We start from the raw sequence: 18,311 nt of genomic DNA on the forward strand, positions 1-18,311 counted from the left end.
ACCACCCCACTCCTGTCCATGTCTCTTAGTCTTGTTTTTATGTCCCATCAATGTATGGAATCCTGCAGTTCTTGTTTTTTTCTGATTCACTTATTTCACTCCGCATAATGTTATCAAGATTCCACCATTCTGCTGTAAGTGATCCAATGTCATCATTTCTTCTAGCTGAATATTATGCCATGGTGTATATATGCCCCATCTTCTTTATCCAGTCTTCTATTTTTTTTTTTACAGTGATTAAAAGCCTTTAAGCAAACTCTTGGCCAATACAGCAAGAATCCATAAAAGAGTAGTGTCCTTAACATGTTCACCAAGTCCAAGTTGGCCCCATCACCATGCCAAATTCCTGAAAAATGCAACCCAACCACAGTTCAGTCTATTAGGAGCTGTCACAGGAAGCCGGAGTCCAGGAGAAGTCCACATCCAGGAAAAGTCCTCATGGCACTGGAATTGTTGTCACCATTCTATACTTTGCAGCTCATGTCTAAGTCCCAATGACCGCTGCTTCTAGCTGGTAATGATTCAGGTAGACTGGAAAAGCCATTTGCAGCATGCGTGGATATGGAGCTTCTGTTCTCCTCTGCCTGGAGAGATGAGACCAGGTTGCTTTTCCCTGGAGCTCTGCGACTGTGGCATGGTAAAGAGAACCTTGGGATACACTAAGCTGGGTAGCAAAGGTAGATTCATAATAGAAGTTGGCAAAAGGAGGAAAGAGAGCTCTAAATTAGGAGTAGGTCCCAGCCTGAAATATGAGTGGGGCATTGAGGTAGGAGGGATAAAGGAAACACTATATATTAAGCAAAGCAGCAGAAAATAGGACTATCAACACCCACAACAGAGATCTTTGAGGGAAGAATAAAAAACCTGACTATTCAGGCAAAACATAGTTAAGTGGCCCTTGTGCAAATGAGATCAGTTTACCTGCTTCTTGGAAGAAATACCCTAGGCTCGTCCACAGTGTCGTAGATGGGGCCAACGGCCCTGGGCACCTTCAGCCTTCAGTGGCAAACCCCAGCATTCTGGGCAAGGTTAGGTCATAGGTGGCTGGAGCAGGGCTGGAAGAGACTGAACCCTCCCTTAGAGGAGCGAGGGGGAAGCCTACCTCCCAGTGTCCCTGTTTCCTCACAGCAGAGGCATGTAAGCCTGGCAGGCTTTAGCTCAATGACCTTCCTTTCCACTATTGAAGCAGGACCCAGATGGCATCGTATGATACCCCTTTGGGGTGTTGGAGCCTTTAAGGGTGTATCCTAAAAGCTGATAGTTCCCCTGATCTCTATTGGGCTTTTTCTGCCTCTAGGTATCTTAAAAGCCATGCTCAGAAGATCTCGCTGAGGGGTTTGAGGATCCCCATCTGCCTATATAAATCTTTTCCATATATCTGGAGCTATTTGGAAAAAGCAAAACAGTGTTATTAGCTGGATCTAATAAAGAAGGTAGTAGTTTGCAGACAAAAAAGATTTGGTGTCTCCTGTTCATCAGCATTCAAAAGAACTGTACATTTTTTTTTAAGTAAGAAACATGATATGGTAGACCCGTAGGAGTTCCAGGATATGACTACCCCATTTAAAATTTTTTTTAAATTGACCTTAAAATGTTTGCTGAGTACACTTTAATAATACCTTAACTTTAAAGATTGTAAGCATGACATAATACAGTAAATGCTTTTGCTCCATATGCAGGAGCATTTTCAGTTTAGCCAGTTTAGGAAATCCAATAATAGAACAATGCATACAGACAATGAGCTATAACATGCTTAGCAGCCTCTCCTGTTCTGACAGAGGTTACTATAGATCCGGAATATGTATCCACTGTAATATGGACATACGATTGTTTGCCAAATGAAGGTATAATGAGTGTACTATTGCAAAAACATTAGAATACAGTGCCCATGAAAGTAATGTTATGATATAATGCCTATTGTGGGTTAATTGTCTCCTGGTTCATGACCAGATTACACAGTTAACCTGTGGGGCCACTGGAAGTCCAGGCAATGTGGTGTGAATCCATCATCACTCTGGAAAAACAACCAAAGCTCAGAAAGTTCTTTCTTTCTTCCCTCTCTCCCTCCTTTTCTAACTTCCACATGTATTTTATTGATGCATTCCAAGTGCTGGCACTGGACTAGTCTTGAGGATGCAGAGATGAACAGGTAGACCCAGTCCTTTCCTTAGAAAGATCACACTCTTGTGGGTGAGATAGACATTAAATAGATAATTTCCCCCAAGAACCAGAGGACTGCAATAGTGTAAGTGCTCTGTTTGAAAATTGCTGGATGCTGTTGGGGAAAAATGTGGAAGTACAATTTTTTACTAGTATTTTTAATTGAAATATAATTAACATGTAACATTATATTAGTTTCAGGTGTACAATATAATGATTCAATGTGTGTATGTTTTACAAAATGATCACTCCAGTAAATCTAGTTAACATCCATTACTACAGGCTTTCCTGAAATGAGACAATTTCCATGGCTCCTGTGTTGTCTGCAAGAAACATTCTGGGATTCAGCAGGCCATTTCTTACCACTTTTTTTTCCTATTCCTCTGTGGACTTGACCAGTTTCAACAATTTGCAGTTGACTTTTTTGAGTTAATGCAATTTTATGGAGGAAATTATTATACTTTTAATGCTTTTACTTAGTCTAAAAATTATTATACACCCTCAAAAATGACATCTTAAATAGCACTTCTTAGGCTTTTATTCTGTTTTGCTTAGACATATTTTTAATGTTGTCCTGCTGAGGTGCATGCATTTTTTTTCAAGTACTACTACTAACTAAAGACAGAGGTCTGTTTTCTTTTACTGGAGCTCAAAGAATAACTTCTAACTTAATTTATTCACTTGAGAATACCAATGGATGGCAAGGACGATGTCTCATAACCTATAGAATAGTAGAGAAAGTCTGTTAGTAAAGTGTTGCTGTAGGTAAGTTAGAAAATGGCTAATTCACATGGACTAAATCATTGAGAACTGATGGTTACTATTATTTAATTTCACAGTGGAATGGTGAAGATAAGACTAGTGTATTTTTATACGCTGCTCACAAAAATCAGGGGATATTTTATTGCTTCATATTCATTTTGAAATATCCCCTAATTTTTGTGAGCAGTATATATACCGTGAAATTTGGCAATAACAGTCAGTTGCTAGGTATTGTCGTAAGGTTAGAAGCATCTTTATTTCATTTCTTTCAATCCACCAGAGTTTAAAAATTTTTTAAATTCTAGATTCACTCATGTGGTTTAAGTATCACTGTTTTGTGGTATTTCCATCTTTCTTTTACTGGAAATGAATTTTCTGGGTAGAACATGGCTTCACTGGAGATGAATAAAAGTAAAATATAACTGAATGCTGCATGATTTTATAACTCTATAAAAACATATCGACCAGTTTAAATTGGTCTATGAAGATCCCTTTCTGTTTATTTCAACACCAGCTTTCCCAGTTAGTCTAGCTCCCATGTGCAGTGGGACTTCATGGTGTCTCTTTGGATTCTCACACATGTTGTAATTCAATGCCAAATTCCATTTCCTGCTTTATTGATAGAGGTAAAAAGCACAGTTTTTTTTTCTGGCATCAGAAAAAAAAAAGTTTGCCTTTTCTGAAATTAGGTTCTTAAATCTATTTATCTTTATCATTTTTAACTCATTGTCTATATATTAAGAAACTTGACTTCATAGAGTAGAAACACATTTCAGATAGGAAGAACTGTCCCTATTTTAAGTTAAAAAGAGGGTCCCAGCTCACACTCTAGAGTGAAAGTGGATGGCTTCTGAGGCAGTGGAATTGAGATAAATGGCTTTAGATTTAGACATCAAAATTTAAAACTCTGCTGGCCTGTGGTGGTGCAGTGGATAAAGCGTTGACCTGGAAAGCTGGGGTCACTGGTTCAAAACCCTGGGCTTGCCTGGTCAAGGCATATATGGCAGTTGATGCCTCCTGCTCCTCCCCTTCTCTCTCTTTCTCTCCTCTCTCTAAAAAAAATAATTAAAACTCTGTCAATGTGTTCAAATAGAAATCTTTTAAAAAATTGTCTAAAATTCATGGTCATCAAGTTTACCAGATGAATACATAATTGTAAAGTATTTGCAATTGTGACACATTGTCTGCACATTGAATAATAACGAAAGGGAAGTGGAGCTTAGATCACCTCTGTCCTATGATATTCTCATACCAATCCAGCGCATGGACACTCCTTATTGTCAGATTGCATTTCACAGTCAGTTCGAAAGTGAGATTTCATTTATTTATTCACTTATCTATCTATCTATCTATTTATTTATTTAAAAAACATATCTGTCTTGGCTGGTTAGCTTAGCTGGCTGGAGTGTCATCCCATATGCCAAGGTTGTGGGTTTGATCCTCAGTCAAGGCATTTAGAAAAACCAACTGATGAATGCATGAATAGGTAGAACAACAAATTGATGTCTCTTTCTAAAATAAAAAGATATTATCTATCATATAATTATGATCTATAGAATATATATAAGCATTTAGATTATAATTATGATTATAGTAACTTGACTTTGAAAATGTAAAATAGGTCAAACATTTACTCAACAGTTATGGATGGTTAGATATCTTATATACACAGTGTTCTCTTCATTTTTCTCTTATTCACTGAGTCAGGGAAGCATCTCCAATACATTGGGAGAGCATCTTCTTGGTGTTAGGACAGACAGGTGGCTGACTGAGTAGAGCCACAATGGTTTAGGATTGTGGCTTGGGAGAGCTGTGGTTCACAGAAGGTGAGGGCTCAGCTATTGGATATGGCCATTCATTCACTCATTCACTCATTCATTCATTCAGTGTAGACTGACCACTAACTATATGCCATGCAGTGTATTTGCAGTATCAGAGCCCTGAATAGTGCTAAGTCAAGCTGAGGCCAAAATTGCTATTCAATGTCAAGAATTGTGGATGTTGGCTCAGGGCTGACTTAGAACAAACAGAAGGTTTTTTATAATAAGGACCCAAACTTGTTTCAGTTCTCTTCTGTTGTTGGGGCTTCCATTTAAAGAACTGGCACTGTCTGCTCTGGGTACAGGTTCAATTAAACTAGAATTGTAGTTGCAGTGGATCATGGGCAATTTAGGATAATGTTAACTATTCCCTATGGCTATTGAAACATTATACTTTAGGAATTAATTAATTTAACCCATATAGTGCTGTAAAATAGGAGGCTGAGAGATGCCAAAATCACATATGTAGTAACGAGCGGGAATTTCTAACCACATGACCATTGTCATTTCTTTCCCTCACTTGCCTTCTCAAGGCTTAGAGAAGGGATCAGCAGACTACAGCCTGTGGACCAAATTCAGTGTCTGCGGATAATCCAGCTGTCTTTGACTAACACAAGAGCTAAGAATAGTATCAGTATTTTTAAAGAATTGTAAAAGCAAAGAAGAGTATTTGACAGAGACAGAATGTGACCTGCAAAGCCTAAAACATTTACTATCTGGCTGTTTTAGTCCATTGGAGCTGCCATAACAGAACACCACAGACTGTTGTTTTAGAAACAACAGAAATTTATTTATCACAGCTTTGGATGCTGAAAGTCCAAGATCAGGGTGCTAACACAGTCAAGCGAGGGCTGTCTTCCCAGTGGCAGATGTCTCCTTGTGTCCTCTCATGGTGGAAGGGGTGAGCTATTTTCAGAGCCTCTTTGGTATGAGCACTGACCCCATGCCAGAGGGTACCACCTTCATGACTAGTCACCTCCCAAAGGCCCCACTTCCTAATCTCTCCATGGGTGTTGGATTCACAACATATGAATGGGAGGGGATGGAGATATTCAGGTCATATAACACTGGCCCATTATGAAAATATTTGCCAAGCCTGACTTAGTGACTTATGGATGGGACTTCATGCTATCTAAAGATTATTAGTATAACTCACCCTAGAAAAACTTTTGAATAAAAGTAATAAGAATTCAAAAATTTTTCAAAATTCCTATAACACATTCTTTAAAAAATCAGTTTAGGCTTACTCAAGAATATGAAGAATCCTAGCTTAAAAATAGGTTCTACATGGCCCTGGACCATAATATGTCAGAATCAGCTTGTGAGATTTGCTTGTGCACATGTCTTCCCATCTCCAAGTTATGTGATGTCAACTTGATAGCTAGAAAGTGGCCATGCTGAAAATATTTATAATTACAGCCCAGAAATGGCAAGATCTAGAAATTCTAGTCTTTTCTTCCTAGAAAGCTAGTTTTGAGATATACTTATTCTAGTAATAAAGAGAATTAAGTTTCATAATTTCACAGAAGGTAATTGTTGACATGGTATGGATACATTTTCTTAGGCCCTGAAGCCTAGGGCATATATGGACCCATATCCTATATAGAAGGGAAACAACAGAATTAACTAAATTATTGGGTTGTTGTAAGAATTAAATGCTAATACTTATAGAATTTGAGTAAATTTTCAAAGGTAAACCATTTAAAGCAGCACCAAATGTGATAATGATTTTATCAATGGTAGTCTTTGTGTATGCACATCCAGATTCCCGCTCTGCGGAACAGCCCATTCAGGCAGAACTCATCGAAGTCCCATCTGGCCATAACTTTGGGCTTGGAGTCAGAAGAGTGGACTGTCCATCTTTGTTCTGCCCTTTACCTCTTTGCATTTTAGGCAAGTGAACCTCAGCAAGCCCTCCTTTCCTCGCTGTAGAAAAAACTTGTCACCCACTTTGCCAGTTAGTGGGAACATGAGACAAGATAATAAATGAGAAGGTACTTTGCCAATAGTAACACACCGCACAAACATAAGGTGTTATTATCTGACAAAAATACGGTCTTGAAATGTATGCGGTAAGACTGGGGCTGACATTTTGTTGAAAAGAAGAAATAAATGAGTCACGTTTACCTTTGCTTCTCACTCCCTTCTGTCAAAAGTGGTGAATCACTGCCAAATGTGTAAATGAGACTTTCATAAAGAGAGGAGAGATCAAAGGGACCAGAGGAAAAGAGCACAGAGGGAAAGGGGATGATAGGATGGGATAAACCTGAAGGGAATGGAGGGGGCCAAGGGATATCTTGAAGGGAAATGGGGGAGGGGGGTGCATCTGGGGCAACACTAGAATCCATGTAAACATAAATTAAATTTAAAAAAAAAGATTCACATGGAAGTTTGTATTCCACTTGTGGAGTGTTGATGGCCTTCTATGTTACAGCAAAGCAAAACTATTGACTAGAAACCAAAATGCTGTAGAAAATAAACACAAATTGGGCTGCAGTAGTCACCCAGACTCCAATGTTGATGTGGACTGTCTCCACCCTGCCCTGACCAAAGACAGCAGAGAGGAGCATGCTGACGGGGCTCTCTTAAGCTGTACCAGGCATGCCAAAAGGATTTATGGAATGAACATTACTAAGGGAACTTAGAATATGCTGTTGCACAGATGAACATTAAAAAAGAGTAAGGGTAAAGTCCAAACCCCTCCAGGGTGTGGGCCCTGCCCACTTTGTGGGTCCGATGACAAGCTACTCTACCCTACTCTTCATCCTCCAGCTATCTGGACAACCATCAGAAACCCAGAGGCAGACAATACCAACCCTAGACTCAACCAACTCTACAAACAACACACCCAAACACACAGACATAATGAGAAGACAAAGAAGTGCAATCCAAATGAATCAACAAGAGAAATCTCCGGAAAATGAACTGAGTGATATGGAAATAAGAAAACTTCCAGATGCAGAATTTAAAATAAGGATTATTAGAATGCTGAAGGATCTTAGAATAACAATGGATGGACACAATAAGCACATAACTAAAGAGATTACAAGCATCAAAAAGGACATTGAAATAATAAAGAAGAACCAGTTAGAAATGACAAATACAATATCATAAATGAAGACTATACTAGAAGCAATTAATAGCAGGCTGGATGAAGCAGAGGATCAAATCAGTGATTTAGAAGACAAGATAAATGAAAACACAGAAGTGGAGCAGCAAAAAGAAAAGAGGCTATAAAAATCCGAGGGAACTCTAAGAGATGTCAGATTATAGGGGTTCCTGAAGAAGAAGAGAAAGAACAGGGGATAGAGACCTTGTTCAATAAAATCATAGCTGAAAACTTTACTAAATTGATGCAGGAAAAAGTCACAAAAGTTCAAGAAGCACAGAGAACTCCATTAAAGAGAAAACCAAAAAAATATACACCAAGACACATCATAATTAAAATACAAAAGCTAAGAAATAAAGAAAAAATATTAAAAGCTGCTAGAGAAAAAAAGGTTATCACCTACAAAGGAGTCCGCATAAGGATGACATTCGACTTTTCAACAAAGACACTTGAGGCCAGAAGAGAATGGCAAAAAATATTCAAAGTAATGCAGAACAAGAGCCTACAACTAAGATTACCTTTTTTTTTTGTTTGTATTTTTTCTGAAGTTAGAAACGAGGAGGTAGTCAGACAGACTCCCACATGTGCCCGACCGGGATCCACCCAGCATGCCTACCAGGGGGCAATGCTCTGCCCATCTGGGATGTCACTCTGTTACAACCAGAGTCATTCTAGATGTTACTCTGTTACAACCAGAGTAATTCTAGCACCTGAGACAGAGGCCATAGAGCCATCCTCAGCGCCCAGGCCAACTTTTGCTCCAGTGGAGCCTGGACTGCCGGAGGGGAAGAGAGAGACAGAGAGGAAGGAGAGGGGGAGGGGTGGAGAAGCTGATGGGCACTTCTCCTGTGTGCCCTGGCCGGGAATCGAACCTGGAACTCCTACATGCCAGGTCAATGCTCTACCACTGAGCCAACCAGCCAGGACCCAACCAAGACTACTTTATCCAGCAAGGCTATCATTTAAAATTGAAGGAGAAAAAAAAAGCTTCTCAGACAAAAACAACCCACCAAAACTCAAGGAATTCACTACAACCAAACCAATGCTGCAAGAAATGTTTAGGCTTCTGTTGTAAACAGAACAAAAAGGAAAAAGAATGTAGTAAAAGAGGAATAAAGCTTTAAAGAATAAAATGACAATAAACTATATATCAATAATAACATTAATGTAAATAGATGAAATAATCCAATCAGAAGACATAGGGTAGCTGCATGGATAAGAAAACAGGACCCAAACATATATTGTCTACAAGAGACACACCCCAAAACAAAAGGTACACATAGACTGAAGGTAAAAGATTGGAAAAAATTATTTCATGCAAATAAAAATGAAAATAAGCTGCGGTAGCAATACTTATATCAGACAAAATGGACCTTAAAACAAAGACTATAGTAAGAGATAAAGAAAGTCAATACATAATGATAAAGGGAGTAATACAACAGGAAGATATAACCATTATAAATATCTATGCACCTAATATAGGAGCACCTAAATATATAAAGCAGACTTTGATGGATATAAAGGGCAAGATCAACAGCAATACTATAATAGTAGGGGATTTCAATACCCTACTAACATCACTAAATAGATCCTCAAGAAAGAAAATTAACAAAGAAACAGCAGACTTAAAAGACACACTAGATCAACTTGATTTAATAGATATCTTCAGAACATTTCACCCTAAAGCAGCAGAATATACATTCTTTTCAAGTGCTCATGGTACATTCTCTAGGATAGACCACATGTTAGGGCACAAAACCAGTCTCAACAAGTTTAAGAAGATTAAAATCACATCAAGCACTTTCTCTGATCACAATGGCATGAAACTAGAAATCAACCACAACAGAAAAACTGAAAAATTCTCAAACACATGGAAACTAAATAGCATGTTATTAAATAACGAATGGATTAACAATGAGATCAAAGAAGAAATAAAAAAATTCCTAGAAAAGAATGATAATGAGCATACAACAACTCAAAATTTATGAGACACAGCAAAAGCAGTACTTAGAAGGAAGAAGGAAGTTCATAGCACTACAGGCATAGTTTAAGAAGCTAGAAAAAACTCAAATAAACAACTTAACCCTGCATCTAAAAGAACTAGAAAAAGAACAGCAAGTAAAGTCCAGAGGTAATAGAAGGGAGGAAATAATAAAGATCAGAGAGAAAATAAATGACACAGAGGCTAAAGAAATAATACAGAGGATCAATGAAACCAAGAGCTGGTTCTTTGAAAGGGTAAACAAGATTGATGAACCCTTAACCAGACTCACCAAGAAAAAAAGAGAGAGAACTCAAATAAAATTAGAAATGAGAATGGAGAAATAACAACTGACACAACAGAAACATAAAATATTTTAAGAAAATACTATGAAGAACCATATGCCAAAAAATAAGACAACCTAGGTGAAATGGACAAATTTCTTGAAACATATAATCTTTCAAAAATCAATCTGGAAGAATCAGAAAACCTAAACAGACTGATCACACCAAATGAGATTGAAATAGTTATCAAAAAACTCCTAACAAACAAAAGCCCTGGGCCAGATGGGTTCACAGGGGAATTCTACCAAATATTCAATGAAGAATTAACTCCTATCCTTCTCAGGCTATTTCAAAAAATTCAAGAGTAAGGAAGACTTCCAAGCTCCTTTTATGTGGCGAGTATAATTTTGATTCCAAAACCAGGCAAAGACAACACAAAGAAAGATAATTATAGGCCAATATTCTTGATGAACTTAGAAGCTAAAATCCTCATCAAAATATTAGCAAACCAGATCCAGCAATATATGAAAAAAATCATACATCATGATCAAGTGGGATTTATTCTGGGGAGGCAAAGATGGTACAATATTCGTAAATCAATCAATGTGATTCATCACATAAACAAAAGGAAGAAGAAAAACCACATGATAATTTCAATGGATGCAGAAAAGCATTTGATAAATTCCAGCACCCATTTATGATCAAAACTCTCAGCAAAGTAGGAATACAGGAAACATACCTAACATGATAAAGGCCATCTATGACAAACCCATTGCTAACATTATACTCAATGGGCAAAAATTAAAAGCAATACCCTTAAGATCAGGGACAAGGCAGAGGTGCCCCCTTTAACCACTCTTATTCAACATAGTTCTGGAAGTCCTAGCCACAGCAATCAGACAAGAAGAAGAAATAAAAGGCATCCAAATTGGAAAAGAAGTAAAACTATCATTATTTGCAGATGATATGATACTGCATATAGAAAACCCTAAAGTCTCAATCAAAAAACTACTCGACCTGATAAATGAATTTAGCAAAGTGGCAGGGTATAAAGTTAATACACAGAAATCAGAGGCATTTTTATACACCAACAATGAACTGTCAGAAAGAGAAATTAAGGAAACAATCCCCTTCACTACTGCAACCAAAAAGGTAAAGTACCTAGGAGTAAATTTAACCAAGGAGGTTAGAAACCTATACTCCAAACATTATAAAACATTGATAAAAGAAATCAAGGAAGATACAAACAAGTGGAAGCATATACCGTGCTCATGGTTAGGAAGAATAAACATCATTAAAATGTCTATATTACCCAAAGCAATTTATAAATTTAATGCAATACCAATTAAAATACCAATGACATACTTCAAAGATATAGAACACATATTCCAAAAATTTATATGGAACCAAAAAAGAACATGAATAGCCTCAGCAATCTTGAAAAGGAAGAATAAAGTGGGAGGTATCACACTTCCTGATATCAAGTTATACTACAAGGCCGTTGTACTCAAAACAGCTTGGTACTGGCATAAGAACAGGTATATATAGATAAATGGAACAGAACAGAGAACCCAGAAATAAACCCACACCTTTATGGACAGTTGATATTTGACAAAGGAGGTAAGAGCATACATTGGAGTTAAGACAGTCTCTTTAACAAATGGTGTTGGGAAAATTGGACAACTACCTGCAAAAAAATGAAACTAGACCACCAACTTACACCATTCACAAAAATAAACTGAAAATGGATAAAAGACTTAAATGTAAGTTGTGAAACCATAAGCATCTTAGAAGAAAACGTAGGCAGTAAGCTCACTGACATCTCTCACAGCAATATATTTGCTGATTTATCTCCAAGGGCAAGTGAAATAAAGGACAGGATAAACAAATGGGACTATATTAAACTAAAAAGTTTTGTACAGCTAGAGACAATATGAACATAATAAAAAGACAAACCACACAATGGGAGAACATATTCGACAATACATCTGATAAGGGGTTAATAACTGAAATTTATAAAGAACTTGCGAAACTCAATACCAGGAAGAGAAATAATTTAATCAAAAAATGGGCAAAAGAGATGAATAGACACTTTTCCAAAGAGGACATACAGATGGCCATTAGGTATATGAAAAAATGCTCAACATCACTAAACATTAGAGAAATGCAAATTAAAATCACAATGAGATACCATCTTATACCAGTCAGAATATCGCTCATTAACAAAACAACACACGATAGGTAGGTGCTGGCAAGGATGTGGAGAAAGGGGAACCCTTCTGCACTGCTGGTGGGAATGCAGACTGGTGCAGCCACTGTGGAAAACAATATGGAGATTCCTCAAAAAATTAAAAATGGATCGCCTTTTCACCCAGCCATCCCACTTTTAGGAATATATCCCATGAACACCATATCACTGACTGAAAAAAAGAAATGCACCCTCATGTTTATGGCAGCATTGTTCACAATACTGAAGATCTGGAAACAGCCCAAGTGTCCATCAGTGGACAAGTGTATTAAAAAGCAGTGGTACATATATACTATGGAATACTATGGGGCCATGAAAAATAAGGAAATACTACCTTTTGCAACTACATGGATGGACCTGGAAACTATTATGTTAAGTGAAATAAGCCAGGCAGAGAAAGAAAAATATCATATGACCTCACTCATTTGAGGAACCCAAGGAACAATGAGAACTGAGGAATGGAATTGAGACAGAGGAGAGATCAAAGGGACCAGAGGAAAAGAGGGCAGAGGTAAAGGGGATGATAGGATGGGATAAACCTGAAGGGAAGGGGGGAGGGCGCTATGAGGAGGGGGGCAAGGGAGATGTTGAGGGGAATACGGGGGAGGGGAAGATGCATTCGGGGCAAACCTAGAATCTATGTAAACACAATTAATTAAATAAAGAATTAAATTAAATTTAAAAAGAAAATAAACACAAATCTGTTTAATATATTCATTTAATTTTCTATATGTAAAATATTCTACCCTCCTTTTAAAATGCAAGTTGTGCTATACACTTATAAAAATGGTTTTATATTTATACAATTTCATTACTATTGCAAAAGTTTGTGAAGAAATTTTTGTAAGTATCCTAAACATAATGCATAAGTTATTTGCAATGATTTTGGAAAGAATAAAATAACTACAAATTTAATTTACAATGTAAGATTGAATTGGCAGAAGGCAATGCTTACTCTTGTTAATATTTGTTACTAGCTTTCTAGAGACTTGCTATTCATATTGTAATGATACCAATCACCTCTGGATCCTATTAAAGTGCAGATCCCATTGTAGTAAGTGTGGGTTGGAGCCCACTATGATGCATTTCCCATAAGCACCCAGGTAGCAGGCACACTGCAGACCATATTTTGACTAGTGGTACAGGCCATGTGGTATTTAGCAGGAGGGGAAAAGTTCTTTGAGCCTTTGCTGATTGGCTGCAGGTTCTATTCAGGCTGCCAATTGTTGAGGTCCACAAGAGACAAAGCCCTTTTTTTTGCCTACGTTCTAAACTAGTTGGGGGAAAATACTGCTGTTTAAACTTCAATTTCTCATCTATAAAATGGAGATGACACAATTATTGCAATGATTAAATAAGACAATTCAGGTTAAATACCTGTCAGCTATCCCAAAGATAGTAGGTGCTCAATGAATATAAACAATGAAACAAAATACAGAAGTTGTGCTCTGGACCCAGGCTTTCTCAGATCACTAAAGACAATTCAGGTTAAATACCTGTCAGCTATCCCAAAGATAGTAGGTGCTCAATGAATATAAACAATGAAACAAAATACAGAAGTTGTGCTCTGGACCCAGGCTTTCTCAGATCACTAAGATGTGAACTGTGGCTTTTAAGCAGAGAAAAGGTGGACTCTTTTAGCTCAGTAATTCCACATTCAAGTACAATGACAACCAGCTTCCTGATAATGACACAGGAGCACAGGGACCGTACCTCTCAGGGACCTCTCCTGAAGTTCCTGTTCAGCCTTAAAAAAAGCTGGTTCGAAGACTGCATCTTGAAATATAGCCACAGGAGGTCAGTAGCATGCTGTGTGTCTACAAATAGGCAAACAAAACAAAACTGAGCCCCCTCTGTTATCTTTAAACCATAAATCCCTTATTCTAAACGAAGAGAACCTTACTAATCCATACATTCAGATACTTCCTAAAAATTCATGTACCATGATATGATTGTGTTTGAAAATCTGGTGTTTTTATTAAACCCTTGTTTTGGTTAACTCCCTTGTGTTACCACATATTTCATATTTAGATCACAACTTTTCAAAGAAAATACACTCCAACACATCTATCAGCAGAATTATATTTATAGTAAGCATGATTTCATATTTCTTTGCTATTTGGAATGTTAAATAAATCAGTCTCTTGGATCTTGTTGTTATGGACAAATTGCTTATCTTTTTGAGCCTTGATTTCTAATCATTAAAAGGGGGATTATACAGTTATTGTCATAATTAAATGAAACAATGTAGGTAAAGTGCCTAATATAAAGCTGCAAACATTTTGTGGTCCTGAATGCTCAGTGTTCTTCCTGGTGGGGGAGAATCTAAAGGTGAACAAGCCTTTGCTTCTCTGTGGGTGAGCCCTGGCTGCTAGAGCATGGACGTGTAACCAAAGGGCGTCTGGACAGGTGTTTCCATTGGGACTGGGCATGGCAAAGGCTTGGGGCCACTTAGATATTATTTGTGAAGGTGATTGTGAGGCTGTGGCCGACCAGTGAGGACGCAGAATCAGCCGAGTCCAGCGGAACGCTGGCTGGGCTTTGCTGAACTACCTTTCTGCCTAACACAGTTCTCCCAACAATTTCGGGAACTAATTTACATCCTTCAGATAAGTCGGGATTTCCTTTAAATGAGCAAGGAAATCTGCTCTAGTCCGCAACCAAAAACACTGAAGAGTACAAACTGCAATTTCAATGTTATCGCAAATGTGCAAAATTGTTGGTTAAAAGATTCTGGGCGGATGGTTGAGTTTCACCTGAATTTTATTCCACAATACAATCAATGATTGTGACAGATAACCTGGATCATTCAAAAGAAAACTGGTTTTTTGATATTACTGTATAAATAACATTTCCTAGGGACAGAAAGCAGAGTTTCAGCCATACTGTAGTTGTTAGCCAAGAAGATGGTCTGAGAAGGTCTACGGGTGATCACCCTGGGCTGCCTGGATGAGTTAGCGGGGCCCCAGGTGGCTTCTCTCTTTTCCAGCTCGAGAGGCTGCACCCAAGCTCAGTTTCACATGGGGCCAGTGACTTCCTCTCTCAGTCCCCAACCCACCAGACCTCAAATAAAACTAAATGGAAATTCCACTGAAATCCACTGGTAAGAGAACAGCGGAAACATTGTATATGTTTGTACATATGTACATGTGCATGAGTACATGTTTGTGTAGACACGCTTCAGCATTAATCACAGAGTCCTGTGTGTAAATCACATGACAGTAGCATATGGCCACTAGCCATTGTATCAGAATGTAGTATTTTCTCTTCAGATGATATTAGAAGAAATATTTGTTCAGTTTTTAAATTTAAATATCATCTATTTTTTTAAAATGTTCATTGTGACTTAAGATGAGTAACTAAAAACAAACCAACAAAACAAAATAAACCTCGAATCACTGCCATTGGTCTTTTCAGACTGTTCTTACTGCCTGACATCACAGTTGCCAGGATAATTTTCTTGAAAGGAGAACTTCCATTTTTTTCCCTCCCTCTTTCTTCTCTCTGTCTCTCCCTTTCTCTCTCTTCCTCTCTTTTTGTGGCAACTGTATAATATTAGATTTAAAAGCACTTTGCATTTGGAAAGGTGATTTTTTTTTCTCTTTGTATTCCCTGCCTCCACTCCTCACCACCTCACACCTCTTTGCCTCGGGAATGAAGAAATCCTAGAAAATGATCTCATACATGTCTGATGAAAATGGGTTTGCCACCCTGATCAGACGACATTTGTATTGTCTGTATTCTAGGTTGATGATAAAGTCATCTTTTAAAACTGGTTATTTAGCTGGGAATTATCCATTTATTATGTTGGAAAACAGTTTGGGGGAAGTATGAGGTGAAGAAATTGATGTTATGGGCAGACTCAATTTGTAGCTTTTACTAGCAGTAAAATCTGAAGCCTTGCAAAATCTCGGCAGCACCCAATTATGCAAAACCAAGTTCATGGGTTTTGCAGCATCGGTATTTAAAAACCACGTGGTGGGCCAGGTAGGGACATCTATGTTTGGAAGAATGTGAAGAAGCAGCTGTGATCACATTTATAGTAGTCCATTGAATAATATGCTTCAAGTTCAAGATGTGTAATTTCAGATTTGTCATGTTAATAATGTCTTTGCATGCAGAGTACCTAAATAAAGTTAAAATAAGATAAAATCATGGGGAAAATGAGGCAGCTCATTTCTCTTACCTCCTTTGTATTTTAAAAAACCCATTCTCTGAACTTAATGTCTTTACATACGTTTTTTTTTCTTCTAATTCTTAAATATTTTCCAAATCACTTGAAAGTCCTAAAGATTCCTTCCCGGGCCAGGCAGAAACGCACCGGGCGGAGACACACAGGGCAGAGACGCAAGGGGAAGAGACGCACCGGGCAGAGACATACAGGGCAGAGACACACGAGGCAGAGACGCCCTGGGCAGGGACACAAGGGGCAGAGACACACGGGGCAGAGACACACCGGGCAGAGACACACCGGGCAGAGATGCACTGAGCAGCAGCCCCTTTGTTTACCAACCCTGATGCATAAACCTCCATAGTGACACGTCTGGAGTATGGTCGAAGCGATGATGTTACTTTTCAGAAATAAAGGAAAAATGGAGGTAACAAAGTCTAATAAAGAGAACGCATTTATCAGCACGGTGTAGTAGAAACGAACAAGTTACTTTTTCTCATATTGCGGATGTTTGTAAGTCATCAGGTGAGCGATTCTGAGACATCTCTCTGTTCGTAGCATGTGGGCTTAACAGCCGGGTCAGGTTTACAACATTCCACTCAGTATCATGCTTGGGCATCCAGGTTTAGATTTTCAGATTTGCAATTTATAGGCATACTTGCCTCTAGATATCGGAAGACTTTTTAGTTAGGTAAAATCATAGGAAGGAAGGCATATTATTCTACTGCAAATATTTTGGTCTTTTCAAGATCTCTCTTTTTACAAGTAAAGCATTACTATTAGCATGATCATTCTTTCTTATATTGCTTTATTTCAAATAATTTGAAGATCTTAAACTAGCATATTTATCAGAGTCATACTTAGTTTCCATATCTACCCTGAGTCTAAAATGTAATCCTTCAAACAATTGAAAACAACTTTTTAATGTGGAACATTGTTTAATTTTATGATGAGTCATGTTGAATTCTCCTGTATTTGGAGCCTAATGTTTTGGGAAGAACATGATCCATGGAGCCTGACCAATCTGTGTTCAAACAGCAGCTCAATTAGACATCCGGGGCTTGAGTGACCTCCCTGAGTCTTGCTTCATTCTTTGATGAAATGGATAAAACAATGCCAACTCCACTGAGTGGTTTAAGGATTAAATGAGAAAGATGACAATACCTAACACACATGAAAGAATTTCTATGTACCAGAAACTGTTGAGGAGGAAAACTTTTCCTCTACCCTCTTATCTTCAGTGCCTGGGGGCCTGTGAACGTATCTGATAAAAGACAGATTAACCAGAGTGAAGGGCCACAAGTGTATTCATATTTTTTACGTGCCCAGGAGTTCATAGAAAAGAAGTGAAATTCAAAAGAATGGTTGGATTTGGGAACTTACATAACATTTTACCAAAAGAAAGAGGGTTTGGGCTTCAAGTCCTGGTGAGGCAGTAACTGGGAAACACATGTGAGGACTGGTGGAAGATAGAGGTCACAGAGTACGGTTTGTCTGTGCACTTCTTTTGGCGCTGTTGGTGGTGACGAGGGTCACTTTCTTTACCCTGGTACAAGAGCGCGGGGGAAACTTACATCACCTTCACAAAGGGACATTTATGCCCACATGGAGGCAGAAAAAGAGCAGAGAACTCTTCCTGTATCTGTCAATTCTTAATTGCCTTTAGCTCAAAATAATCTTTATGCTTAAGTGGCATATTTTGGAGTGGCCTACCCTGATTCCTTTAGTACTGTGTTGAAAGTTTTATGTAGACAAGACACTTCACGCACATCTATA

This window comes from Saccopteryx bilineata, chromosome 12 (assembly GCF_036850765.1).
Source record: "Saccopteryx bilineata isolate mSacBil1 chromosome 12, mSacBil1_pri_phased_curated, whole genome shotgun sequence".
NCBI lineage: Eukaryota > Metazoa > Chordata > Mammalia > Chiroptera > Emballonuridae > Saccopteryx > Saccopteryx bilineata.